The sequence below is a fragment of the Quercus suber genome, unplaced genomic scaffold (assembly GCF_002906115.3).
Source record: "Quercus suber isolate HL8 unplaced genomic scaffold, Cork oak 2.0 scaffold_635, whole genome shotgun sequence".
NCBI lineage: Eukaryota > Viridiplantae > Streptophyta > Magnoliopsida > Fagales > Fagaceae > Quercus > Quercus suber.
The window spans coordinates 215664-230793 of NW_027070077.1; positions in this window are offsets into that span (position 1 = coordinate 215664).

The window sequence follows — 15130 nt, forward strand, 5'->3', positions numbered from 1 at the left end:
GAGGGGGGGGGGGGGGCAGTGCATTTAACCCAAAGTATGTTATTGCCTAAACGACAATGCCAATTAATTTTTCTAAAACACTATAATTGGCATGCATTTTGGTCCATATCGTAACAGTATAATGTGAGTGATTTTTGAGATATTTTGGGAAATTTTTAGCTTAAGGCTAATGGTCATAGGCGAAATATATATCGATATAATTATTAGAGTAAAATACTATTTTGGTTCTCAAACTTTACTGAAAATTTTTTTTCATTCCTAAGATTTAAAAAATTCATTTTTCGTCCTTAGTGTACGTTTGGTATTAATTATTTTTGCCAGCTTATTTTATTATTCAGCTTATTTTTACTATTATTCATGACTCCTACCATACTTTTTGATACTATTCATGGGTCTTATTGTACTTTTAGTACTATTCATAAATCTTATTGTACTATTAAAAAGTTAATTTTTAGTCTCTAAACTATTAAAAATGTTTTACTTTCTATCCTTAAACTTTACAAAAAGTTTATTTTTATCTTTAAACTATTGAAATTTTTTATCTTTCTTCATTATTTTTGTCTCTAAATTATTAAAAAAAACTCTTTACAAAGTTTATAGATAAAATAAATAAAATTTTAAAGTTTAGGGACAAAAAAACCAAATTTTGATAAAGTTTAGGAACCAAAATAATATTTTATCCTAATTATATATATATATATATATAAAGTGGAAGCATATAGAAAATTCAACCCTAAGACTTTAAAATATCTTGTCTTCCGCATGGCTATGTTAATTTTACATAACTATTCTCAAGATTTATTAATTTTGGAAAAATAATAATTTTATTAATTTCATTAACTATATCAAATCAAATGCATATCAACTTTTGTTGAAACCTAAAATTTATTTTAATTATAGTGTTTTGATCTCAAGTCTTCATACACCTTGAAAGGACTGGTTTATACCTCAAATTGATTACGCAATGGATTTATCAATTTATAACATATTAACCAAATTACGATGATTTAAACCAGAAAATTAGCATGTCATCAAAGTTGTAAAGCAAAAGAAATCAATGGAGAACCTCTACAAAGGAAAAACTATTGGGAAAAATAATTTACATCTCATGCATATCAAATGAAGTTGTATCACATGTTCTCTTAAAATTGAATTAGGGTTTATAGTATAGTAAATTTCAAAACGAATTGAAATTAAACCACTGAATCTAAGTAGAATCTCATCTTCAACAACCTCAATTACAGCATAGATAACCATGAACGTAGTGTGGCCTGTCTCCTGTACAAGAAATCAGATCTCCCAAGTGTTAACTCATTTGGAGGATTCTTGATTCTAGTAGACTGAGGCATGAGTGACAAATCCCAGATTTTTTTTCCTATACATGATTAACATTTCTCCAATTTATATCCGTATTACAATAGAGAATAGAAATTGGGCACAGCCCAAATGGGCTTTAATTTACATGTCGCTATATGTATATCCATGCAGGATACATTAGCTCCATGGCGTTTTGAGCTTATCAATCTCATTAACAGACCCAATTACTTCAACCTAAATTAAAATTATGGTTGCATCTCCTTTCTTTCAAGTATTTGGGTAGATCTAGAATATGTTTAATACTTCAAGAAATTTTGTTTCAAAATCAAGTGTTGAAGCCATGCAAGTCTGTCCAAGTTTCAAGTTAAGAAAGTGTCTGTCATTAAAGCTCAACAACTAGCCATCTATCGAGGTTTTAATAGCTGTTCCAGTCTCGTGGCTCGACAGCTAGGCATCTATCGAGGTTTAAGAAAAACAAAATTCCAAATCTGTTTTGACTATAATCTGTGATTATGTGTCTGGGCTTTTTTTCCTCACAACCCTAGACATATAAAAATATTATTTTAAAGATCGCCAAAGAGGACACAGGCAGGGACGGAGCCAGGACTTGAAGTTAGGAGGGGCAACTTTGCTATTGGTTGCGTGTAGCGGCTTTAGCTTCCAACTTGGTTGCTTAACATCTAATGGTTTTGTTTTTTGTTTTTTGTTTTTTTTTTTTTTTTGTTGTTGTTATGTTTTTTATGTGTGGATTCAGGTATGGACAAAATTATTTTGTTTAAAAATTTTTAAAGGGTCATGTTGTTTGTTTTGGGTAAAATTGGTTGATTAAGTTTAGTTGTTTTTAGCTTTACTATTGGTGATTTTTGTCATTGAATAATTTTTTTTGGGCTTGTTTATTTTGCTTTAGATTTTAGATCTGGCTTTTAAAAGGAGGAAAATGCTAAAATTACAAATTTTTTTTACAAATTATTAAAGTGGTGAGTAGTTATTAGTAAGTAAAAATGTGATGTAAGTGATGGACCCAGATTCAAACTAATAAAATTTTACTACCTTAATAGTTTGTAAAAATGTTATAGAAAAGTTTGTGGCTAGAGTAGTACTCTTAAAAAAAAATCAATGATAATGTTAAGGGGGGTAAAGTGTGATTTTATAGAATAAAATTGCTAAAATTGGTGCTTATGTATATATTAATTTTGTTTTAAAAAAAATTAGGGAGGGCCATTGCCCCCCCCTAGTCCAAATCTCCCTCCGTCCCTGGACACAAGTTGCATAAGTGTTAAGTAAAATTTGTTCAAGCAAATTGTGACTGGAGATAGAATTTTGCCCTAGTTTATCATTCTTGTGAAGAAGTTGTTGTGTTTGTGCATCGTCGGGTTTTGTAACCAAGCATCTTCTTGATCTTCATCATCTTGATGAACTAAAAAACTTTGCAACCACCAACCTTCTTTATTTGGTGATTTGAAGTCGCGTATTGGGATCCACGCAATTGGTTAGTCACATACTAAGAGCCATGCATCAAAATAAGAAATTATCACTACAGAACAAGTCCAATTAGGTATTGGGGTAATGGGAACTACCAGCCAAATAGTTTCGAGGATCACCCACACGGAAGGTATCTTTAGCTAGGGCAGAAAAGAAAAGGTCTAGATATGTAAAAAATATAAAGTAACTACAACATGACAAAAATATTCAACCCCAAAAAGGATAGTACATGAAAAAAGTGGCAAAGCAACATCAATTTACTATTATACAAAAGGTTATCTTGTGAGGGCAGGAAAACACCAAGAACGAGACAAAAGATCAGTGACGAGCAAATATAAAAATATTTGAGGGATAAAATTCTTCAGAAATGAAGTGGACACATGGGTTTCCCGTGGCAGTGAATCTTTGCTCTAGGCACATTGCATCTGCCTAAGTGAGGTGCATGTGCAGCATGTTGGTCAAATTTCAAATTAGGAAATTCCTTTTTATATTCTTATTATACCTATTCAGTTTTACATTTCATTTTTTGTGTGTCTTGTGTCCATATATATTATATTAAAATTTAACTTTTTTCTTTCTTTCTCTCTCCTTTCACCACCGCCTACTCAGCCACCAAACCTCAAAAAGAAGGTGTTGAAATCGTCTCCAATTGACATCATAGAATAAGATNATGTGCAGCATGTGTCAAATTCAAATTAGGAAATTCCTTTTATATTCTTATTATACCTATTCAGTTTTACATTTCATTTTTTGTGTGTCTTGTGTCCATATATATTATATTAAAATTTAACTTTTTTCTTTCTTTCTCTCTCCTTTCACCACCCCTACTCAGCCACCAAACCTCAAAAAGAAGGTGTTGAAATCGTCTCCAATTGACATCATAGAATAAGATTATAGGGCTGCTTTGGCCACTTCTATCGCCCCCACCGCCATCCATGATTACTGTCATCTTAAGTCAAGACCCAATCATTCACGAAAACCCAACCCAAGTAGTTTAAGGTCACCACTCTTGAAATTCCACTATTATCACAACAAGCGGTTACAAGTAAAGGAATCTCAGTACTTTATACAAACTAAAAATTGAACCCCCCCCCCCCCCCCCCCCCCCCCCAAATTCTAAATCCTTTTCATTGAAAATGAAATCACCATATTCACATAAATCTGACTTTTATAGCTTTTTGAACCCATAAATCTAGCTCTAATCCAACTTGTGAAAATAAAAATTACGGATTAGAAGGACACAAATAGTAGGGATAAATGATAGGGCTCTCTTAAATTGAGCAACTGAGTCATTGAAATGGATGTGACCTTCTATTATATAGACCTTTCTTATTTTGTATAAGGAGATGTCTAAAATTTTAAAAAATATAATGAAAATTAATAAGATGACTAGACGTTAATGGTTTTGTGCCAAAAAGCTTAAAGTAATTTCTTATTTACACAATTTCCTTAATTTGGCGAAATCTCGTATTCCTATCACCGTCATTCTTGTCATTTCTATCACTTCTTTCCTAATTAAAATTAAAGTGCGATTTAACAGCGCAATTTTAGTTTTATTTTTTATTTTTTTGGATGACAAAAAGATATTGGAGATTTAAATTAATTTGTAGTATACTATGATACCCTTTGGTAAAGAATAATCTTTACGTCACCGACAATCAAAATAGTTCTTTTTTATGATGAACGCGCTAACCACATTTAAACTTGCGTGACATTCTCCACTATGATTACAGTGGGTATGTTGCCCCTCTAATAAGCAATGCATGTTAAAGATTCTAGACTTATGAGCGGTGCCAAAAGTGTCCATTTGGAGCACTATTTAAGATCTTTATTTGCTGTAAAGAAAGAAAATTAATAATAGAGGGCGGGATGGGGGGGATGAACCAATATTTGATTTCAGTGTAGCTCTTGCTAGGGTTAGAGTAAATCTTTCTTCTGTTTAGTGCCATACTAGTGCATTGAGTTCTATCAGTCACATTTCAAAAGAAGTTACTAAAAATTATTAAATGCTGATCAGACATGTGTTTGTTGTTAGGTGACATAAACGTGCACTGATACAATGATAACTTGTCTTTTGAGGCTCCTGTAGATCCATATGACTGACTTTCTATTGACTGCAACCAGTTTGGGATTGCATTTTACAATTTCCTCTTCTTCTTTTTTTCTTCTTTTTTTACTCTTCTCAGTTATTGTAATTAAAAGTTAGATTAGAAAGGAAACGAATGATAAAGTTGAATAGTTGAGGATTTCTCTCAAATAAAGAAATCAAGATTTCTTCAAAAGCCGATTTAAACTTCTCCGGTTCGTGGAAAATAAAAATAAAATAGCTACTTCAACTACCGTTAAAAAAATAATTTCTCCAAAAGATGGAGTTAATTTGACAAACTTAAATAGTTGATTGTTAGAGGGAACAAAATTAAGGTTGTTGCATATGTATAGTGACCTTCTCTAAGAAATTATTCTGTACATTCGTTATATTACATTTCACTATAACATAAAGGATTCTGTATATAAGATTCACATGCCAAATCCACCTTTATGTGAAACACCAAGTTCACTAAATATTTTCACCTAATTAACATGCATAAGACAAATAGTGGTGGCTTTACCTTTACCCTAATTGGCAAAAAATAATAATAATAAACCAAAAAAACAAAATTATATACAGTTATATACTAACTTGTTTTGTCTACCCTAAAAAAAATATTGAACACTTGATTTAAGAATTCTAAGAATTTGGATTCAACAAGAAGAGCAATGCTACTACATATATATACGCACACAAAAAAAAATTCACATTTTTCATAACAGTTGAGTTGACAAGCTTATACCGATTTTCATTTGGATCCACTATTAATATTATTATTTTTACTTACCACTAATAATATGCCATATCAACAGTTATAAAAAATTAAAAAATTTTTTTTTCTATCTATAGATTTTATCCAATAAAAATAATCTTGGCCCCCAAGCATAATACTTAACCAAAAAAAAAAAAAAAACCCAAATAACAACAATAAAAATTAGCCCAAATGATAGCAAAAATAGCCCAGGCAACCAAAAACTCACTTAAAAAACAAAACCCAAATCTTTCAAATTCGTAACTCTTTCAACTCATTACATAAAAATAATCTTTAATTTTATTTCAAATTTTTTGTGCCATAAGTTTTCTTTAGCGGCTCAGCTTGTAGTCACAACAATTATTATTTGTTACTCTCTCTCTTTCTCTCTCTATATGTATTTGCGTGTTTTCTTTGTAGTTAATACATTCAAGTTCAATTTTTATTAAATTTTGTATACTTTAAATTTCTTAATGGCTACTTGAACTAGAAAAAAATTTTATAGCCACCACACCATAAGACATAAGTCATAACAATGGTCTATAACTTATTATACCCAAAAAAAAAGTTTTATACATGTTAGTCAATAAATAAATAAAACAAAAACAAAAATACATTGGTTTGAGTCAATTGACAAGTCTCATCATGTCTCCAATAATTTTGATCATAAAATTATAAATAAAAAAACACTGTTATTTAAAAAACTCTTTTCCCATATATGGAATCGATCCATGTTCCTTTCATCATAACTCGACTAGGATATATTTGTCTTTTGATGATGACTTAATTAATTTTATGACTAGTAGCAAATTCTAACTCATCGTCCCCCCCTCCCCCCCCACCCCCCCCCCCCCCCAAAAAAAAAAACCAATAGAAAAAAAAGAAAAAAAAAAAGAAAAAAAAAAAAGAGAAATAAAATAGATCTGATTGAGTTACATCCATGGAAAGATTGAAGCCAAATTTGAAGACAAGAAGAATATTAACATCAATGAGTGCTTTCTATATTTGAAGAGTTTAACATGGCGAAATTATGACACCAACTTTCCCTCAACGTTTCCAATCAACACGAACTTCTCCTTTCGGAAGTCTCCTGTAGTTTTCATAATGATGATCAGAATCTCCTTTTTTTTTCCCCCTTTTCTTTTTCACTTTTGCCCATCCACTCGTGTTCCTTGAAATTTGGTATAAACACACTTCAACCTTCCTACTCCAATGGAGTTTTGATATTGATCAAGTCCAGCAGTATGGATATAATGCTTCTTTGTAGTGGAGTCAAGTTGCCGGAAATATTGGAAATGGTCGGCGTTGTTATAAGGCAACTTGGAGCTCAAAAACAAAGTTGAATAATAGCAGTATGATCATATACTCCTTTTCTCTTCTTCTATATATCCATCAATTCCATGACTCAGCATTTCCTTCTGCTTCTAGTCAATCTAGCATAATGAGCATGGTACAGATTAAGCAATGAGCAATGGATGGAATAAAAAATTTCCACTACTTTCTTTGATTATTAGTGCTGACTTATTAGTTATCTTCTAACGTACTTGATTCGTTTGGTGGACCTCTCTCTCATGGAGTTTGTGCATGGGTCCAATTATTCAACTCTTATGTGTAATATATATATGTGTGTGTGTGTTGTGTCTCCTTATAATTATTGTTAGGACAAACGTTGCAAAACTCTAGTAGGGTCATGGTTAATCAGGTCTCTTAACTTTATCATATGCCAGAGAAGATTATATGGGGAGGACAGCCAGAATTCTAGTATAGAAATTTGTTGTGTGGAAACTAGTTAATTATATTCTTCATTTTTTTTTCCTCCATTCTTTCTGGGTGCAGCCTTGTTAGTCAAAGTAGCCTTAATTTTGTCCTTTCGTAGTACATTTATGACATTACTTTCTTCTCTTTCTTATTTCTTCAAGTTACATGACTCAATTTGTCAGATTTTAAAGTTCTTATTTAATTGAAGCTAAATGGACAAACTGTCTAGGTCTAGCTAGGCTCATGTTCAAACTCTCTCTCGCTTTCAAAGTTAGGTTCATGAAGTAGCTAAACAAGCAGTAGTTTAACACTAAACAGTGTTCTCCTCCTTGGCAGATCCCTTCTTAATTATTCCATTACAATTTTCATGATCTACTAATAGAGAGTCATAGCACTGTGCCTGTAAAAAATGCTGATATCTTAATTGAGAATTTCATTCCCCAGTGCGATCTCTTATTTGGTATTGACTACTGCTTTCCAATGAAAATATTTCTTGGTGTTTTTCTGCTTAAGCCATTTCTCACACTCGAACCTTTTTCATTTTTGGGGGTTTTACACTAGCACCTTTTCTCACATGCTGATTACTTTAAATTTTGAAATATTAGACCTTTTCAAGGCCTTACAAGATACTTTATTTTAAGAGCCCTCGTAACGTTTTGGGCCTTTTGGCTAGTGCTCCCTTTACTCTAATTTCTTTCTCTAAATCAACATGCCATAGCAAAATTTACTTAAAAAAAAAAATAGAAAAAGACTTCTTAAAATAAGTTGTATTGTGTCAAGGAAGTAAGTAGATAGATAAAACATTTTTTTTTTAAAAAAAAATCCCAACAAAAAAACAAAACAAAGAAAAATAAGATGTCTCATTTACCTAAAATAAAAAAAATATCATGCATTTTAATTTCTAATTTACATCATTTCATATTTCGGTGTAGTCTTATAATCACTGACCATCATTATCATCATTATTATCATCACCAAATTTCTAGTTCAAGTTGTTTTTACATGATCCCGTGACTCATAATTAACAGGTTACCATCTTATCGCAAGAATTATTTTCCTACATGATATATAATCATACCTAATATGCGTGACTTTATCTAATCAACTATGATTAATGTTGTGATTCTCTTCTAATATAAGTCTTGAACAGGCTAAATGTATGGAAATACGCTAATGTCCATTCGTAGCCCTATTTAAGATCTTTGTTAAGAAGAGTAATAGAAAGAGAAAGATGGGGATAATAGAACCTATTTACCAAAAATGAAAAGCAAAAGAATGATAGGTAAATCTTAAGCAATATATAGGTCTGATGGCTGAAACGTCACTCTATTTCAATGAAGACACCCTCTTCATTGATCCCAGCTTTTCCATTTTACAAATACATAAACATAATTTTAGACTATAGAGTAATTCTCGCAAGCCCAAGATTCTTTATAAAAGCTAGAGTTAGAATGAATTTTCTTGTTAAATACCATTTTCTTGCATTGAATAGTCATTTTTCAGAATAGAAGTTATTAGAAATTTGTAAATTATGCAAGACATGTTGACTGTTATGATAGCTTCTCTATAAAGCCTTCTGGATCCATGACTGTCTTTCTAATTCTAAAATGATTAAAGAGGTTGGGGAAGCATATAGCTTTATTTTCTTTTCATTATCTTATTTAAAAGAAAAACACTTTAAGAGGAAAAAATCTACATAATTTAACGACTTCTCCAAAATAAAGAAATACAATTAAGGAGGATTTGAAATGGGATGGTTTTCAACATATAAAGGTTTTAGGATGTGTTATTACGATTTTTAAAAAAAATCGATAGTAAAATAGGAAAAATAAAGCTACTGGCTGCTTAAATAACAATTTTTTAAAAAAAATTTATGAATTACTTAAGACACAAATTTTCATGATAAGATTACAAGTAGTGATGGAACTAAGTTAGGGTTGAGGGGGCCATTCCCCCCCACCCCCCCCACCCCCCCAAATTTTTTTTTTTTTTTTTTAAATTTCTTAGTATATATATGCACAGGAAATTGAAAATTTTCCCAAAATATATATTATTGGCCCCCTTCCTCTATCGAAATTTACAAATTGACCAACCCTTTTACTTGTTGTCCCAAGAATAACAATAAAAACCTTTGGACCTAACCAAAAATACCCACAAAACATATCACATTTCCAATCTAAACAAACCCAATTGTCCCAAAAATAACAAGAATAGCCTTTAAACGAACCAAAATTATCAACAAATTAAGCAACAATCCAATCTAAACAAAAAAAACACACAAAACAACCACAAATCTAAAATCACAAAACACAAATCCCCAATTTTTACCCACTTACCACTCAGTGTTGGTCTTGACTCTAACTGCAACATTAGTTGCCCAACAGTGGTATGTTGGCTCTCTCTCTCTCTATTGTACTTTTTTTTTTCTTTGTATAAAACTTAGACTGTGAAACAGGTGAATAATTTGTACTTGGTGTTTAGCAAAAAATAATAACGATAATTTGTGCTTGGTGGTGGACTGGCATAAACCAAGTCAAAGTGTCAATACAAAGTGGCTATTGTGTGTGTGGCCATTAATTAATCTCAATGAGTTGGGGTGCAATGTGTGTGGCTATAATTTTTTTTTTTTTTAATTTGTAGTTGTAAGGAAATATAAATGTTTTTTTTTTAATACAAGATAGAATTTCTACTCTAACCTATCTAAGTATATACGTGTGTGAAACTCTCTCATGGAGATTTGAACTCCGACCTTTATCCCCCACAAATATTTATACTTATGGAATGACCACCACACCAAAAATACGCGGTAGTAGGAAATATAAACTTGCTATAGTAGTGGTGTTAACCAATTTTGAGTGATGTGTTAATAAAGTAGTATTAATTTATTTGGGCTTTTGGGACCTCCGGCCTTTGTGAAATTAAATATTTGTGTTAATAAATTAGCGCTAAGCAACTAAATTGAGTGAGTGAAATATGATTATTATTATTATTATTTATTATTGTGATATTAGGGAACTTAATGGACATAATCTAAGCAAAAGCTGTATTTAAGTTTTGTCTTTTATATATAGAAAGTGACACTATGAATACTATAAATTTTAGTAAATAAATGTTACAAATTAATGTGTTATCAATCACAAAATAATAATTAGAATATTTATTTGCTTTTTGTTGAAGTAAAACCAATCACATTTATTATTGCATTAGTATATGTTTTTTCGATGAACTGCTAAGATTTGTATAATTTATGAATACTATATACCTTTTCTTTTATCCTTTTTTTCCTATATATTCTATTTAATTTTTGACTAAATAAAATTATGAGATATGAAAATGATAAAATATCTGAAAATATTAAACAAATAATGGAATGCAACATCTTGAAACATTAGGTTTTCATAAGATAAAGTATCATGTCTTTATTCATTAAAAAAAGGTCTCACGTCCTTACAAATCAAAAACCTATTAGAATTGTAATCAAAACAACATAATAATTTAAATAGGATCAAATCTCATAATTAATTCATTTGGTGATTTTCATTGATTTTGTGATCAAAATTTAGTGCACAATAAATCCTAGGTGATTTTGTGATTTAAAGAACATCAAGTTCTATCTTTTTAGATGATGTAGTTTTAAAGTATTACAAAACAATAATTGTCTATGTTCTCTTTGGTTAATATTAAATATATGCTAGCTTAGATTTTCATGGGGAAAAAAAATTATACTTTGACCCTCCCTAGGTTTAAATTTTGGTTCCGTCCCTGATTACAGGTGATCTAAAGGCACTTTAATTAGATGCTGTTATTCTTAAAAATAAATAAACAAACAATTAGAGGCAATTGCACATGAAGATGAAATACAATACAAAAATTCCCTAAATTATCTGTTATAGAGATTTTTTTTTTTTTTGGAATATTCAGCATTTTGTTTTGTGGGTTTGGTAAGCATAACATGTCTGTATAATTTTTTTTTTTTTTGGATATTCAGCATTCTATAAATTTTTTTTTCTCACCCTAGTCCGTATGATTATTTATATACTTAATTTTTTTTAAAAACTTTCTCAGATAATCTATTTTTATGGTGTGTATAGATATATACACACACATACAAACAATCCATATTTTCTTACTTTCCCTGCTTTGTAGACGAGTGTCAATACTCAATAGTAGTGCTCATGATATACAAGCATTTTTTTTTCTTGGCTCTAGTGTTGTGTATGAACATCCCTACTAGCAACTAATAAAGAGACAAATTATCAAAAATATTTAAAAAAAAAAAAAAATCCCTACCGACTAAAAAAGAGACAACCCAAATAGTCGCTTTCCATTGTTAAGTGCTTCCTTTTGTTTTCACATAACAGGCTTGTCCTGTACCTTGAGAATATTTTCTATTGAACACCATGCTGGTATTTAAATCGAAGACACAAAACCCCACAAATCTTTTTCCCTTTTTGTTGACAGTGAATACGTCCCCTCCTCCCACACACAAACTTCTTTTCTTTTACATGATTGGACTAGAATTCAGAATGCCATTTCATGAAAGGTGAGCACCCAACCCCTCCCCTGTCCTTCTTCTCTTTCTTTGATTCCTGTCTATTAAAAGTTTAGATACGCTGACTCTCTAATAATTAATACTGACCTTTAATCTTGCATAGCACATATATAATAGACCATTACCTTCATATCTATATTTAATATTGCTGTTTTTTTCTAAAATAAATTGCCAACTCTTGAAAAAAAAATTCTTGATATAATTTGGTAGATGATGCATGCAAACTTCTCATTCTTGAATCTTGATTGCTCCAATTTCATTAAAAAAAGGGGGGGGGGGTGTAATTTGTTGACCTATTTATATACTTAGTTTTTAGTTCTTAACATAATTTTTAGCTAGGTTGTAACCTATGTTAATTTACACACGAGAATATTGAACAATAGTTATGATAAAATGGTCTTACCTAAATGGGTGAGGTGATCTTTACGGCTTTCGAACTAAATAATATGAATGGATTAGTTGGTACTAAGATTAAAAAGATTAAAATGGACACTTGACACAAAATTTGACTACAATTAGAAGCTAATTTGAATTTTGCTTGTGCTTTGACTTTAATATATTATATATGATGAACTTTGTTAATTACACAGTACATTTTTTAAATAAGTTATTCTATAAATTTAAAATCACTAATAATTATGAACTTTTTTTTTATGACATTTGGTTTTGTAGAATCTAGAATACTTTCTACATTCATATTCTAAATTTGATGTTTGGAAATCTTGATGTTTAGGAATGTAATTACATTCACATTTTGGTTTGATTAGGAAAATGAATCTTACAACTATAGGATCTGTGTGTTTTGATTTCTAAGAATCCTACTGATAGGGTGCTCATGAGTTGGATTAAGGCTCAAACTATCGATCCCTTAACCTGACCGCGTTGGGTGGGGGAGGAAGAAACATGTTGCTGATCTAGGAGAAACGACCATTAAACTATTCAGAAGTCCACGGGTAGCAATTGGATGAGATTGAAGCTAGATAGGCAACAACAACATTCATAAATCTAACTAGAATAAGAGAAGGCAATGAAAAGCAAGAAAGAAAAAAAGGAAAATTAGAGCTATAGGGGTGGCGGCAATCATGGGGTTATCAATGACGATGTCTAGCTAGGGTTCACAAAATATAGATTAAAGGTATATTTAGTTTGGTCATGGAAGAAGAAACCTGTTATCTGACCTAAACATATATATATATATATATGTATGTATATATATGCCAAGCGGACTCACAAGCCTAGGAAAGGACAAAAGGAAACAAGGCAAACCCAAAAGCCCATGCCCTCTTACATAGGGATAAACACAGGGAGAAGAGACATGCAGCAGAATAAAACAAAATTAATTTGCAACGGCAGAAATGACATGGCAATGAAAGAAAACAAAAATAGAGGATAGTAAAACAAGCACACAATGGTTGGAGCACCACCAACCTATACCTAGCCAATACAAGGGAGGTCGGCCCACGGTCAAGAGATTCAAAGGGTATGGTTTGTCAGAGGGGAGAAAAGAGCCTATTTTCAGTTTCCGGCTAGGGCCTCTTTTAGGGAAATGCTTTGCTGGGATGGTATTTTGCCTAAAAAAGGTGGTAGACAGCTGGGACTACTCGATGCATACCAAAGAGGTAGGTAGTGAGAAACCCCAAGGTCTTATCCATTCAAACAAAGGGGAAAGGCTCATAGCAAGATCGAACAAAAGGGAAATTTGTCATGTAACAAGCAGTGGAAGAAAGACAATACACTAGGCATGTCCAGTAGTGGTAGTGGGGGGGCAACCAATGGGTTGGTGGGCAACTCTGAAGGGGTGTCCACCGCAGACCAAAAATAGTTGGTGAAGCCCAAGGGGTAAAATAGCGAAATCTCATAAGATTAACCCAATATAAATAGGAACACTAGCCACAAAAGAGGGAAAAAAAGAAAAAAGAAAAGAAAAGAGAGGAATGAAAGAAGGAAAAACGGAGAGAACTAAAAGAAAAATAACAAAAGAGAAAAGAGCGAAGTGAAAAGAAAATAGAGTAAGCACGGTAGAAGGGCATGCATCAATAGGATATCTTTTCCCTCCCTCCTAGGCAAACCCACTATTTGAAATCTCAGAAGCAGCAACAAGTAGTCATCTAGGCTCATTCTCCAGAATGTACAACTTTAATGGTATAGTTCAACAATAAGGTTGTTCAAATTCGGGTTTGGGTTTGAGTTTGAGTTCTCTTTGGTTAACTTCCTGTAGAAAGATTCAGCATCTCACTTATAATACAAACTCTTGAACATAATAACTTTATCCACTGGAAATTCATTATATTTTCCGTATCAATTGTTCTATCGTAGAATCTTTATTATATTTTGTTAAATCAGCTATTTAGTCATTGTATCTTTATTATATTTATGATGTCAGTTGCTTTGCTGTAGCACATTTATTATATTTGTTGTATTAGTTGTTCCCATAGTTAAATGTTCCTGCTGTAAGTAGTTTGTTTGCTACAGCTAAAACTTCCTGTTGTAAGGCATTTACTCTTAAGTTCATAAAATGTGTGCTAATGTCTGCGAAGTAAAGTGCATATGTACAGGGGCGTAGCCAAGATTTTTTACATAGGGGGGCTGATTTTCGACAACGATGATTATCATCGTTGTATGGATAGTCTATATATTTAGGTTGATATGGACCTTCTTTGAGATAAGTTCATCGGATTTTATCTTGTTTGTTGATAGGAAATTCATATATTTGTTTACGTGATCCTGGATCACGATTTATTTCTTTAGATTGAATTCTTGAACATTTGGAAGGGTGTTCATCAGGCATTGAAGTATCAACATTTATTTCTACAGCCACAAGTGTCCTAAATTTTGAATTGCTAACATTTTTTTTCTTTAAGAATGCATCAATTGTTTTTCGTTTGCTTATAATTCTTTTAACTTTAAGAATGACTAAAAAATTAACCTAAAAAGAACTTAAAAAATAAAATCTTAATTAGAAATTTTTACTTAATTATATGGATGTTATTCATACCCAAGAAAAAAAAATAAAATTTCCACTATAGTTTAAACAATCAACCCATCATCATTCCTATTATTCAAATTTTCCTGTATTTTAATTTTTTTTTAAATTAAAAGTAACCCCTCAAACAAAAGCAAAAATTAAACACACAAATACACAATATAAACCAAACAATTTAACAACACACACTGTCACATG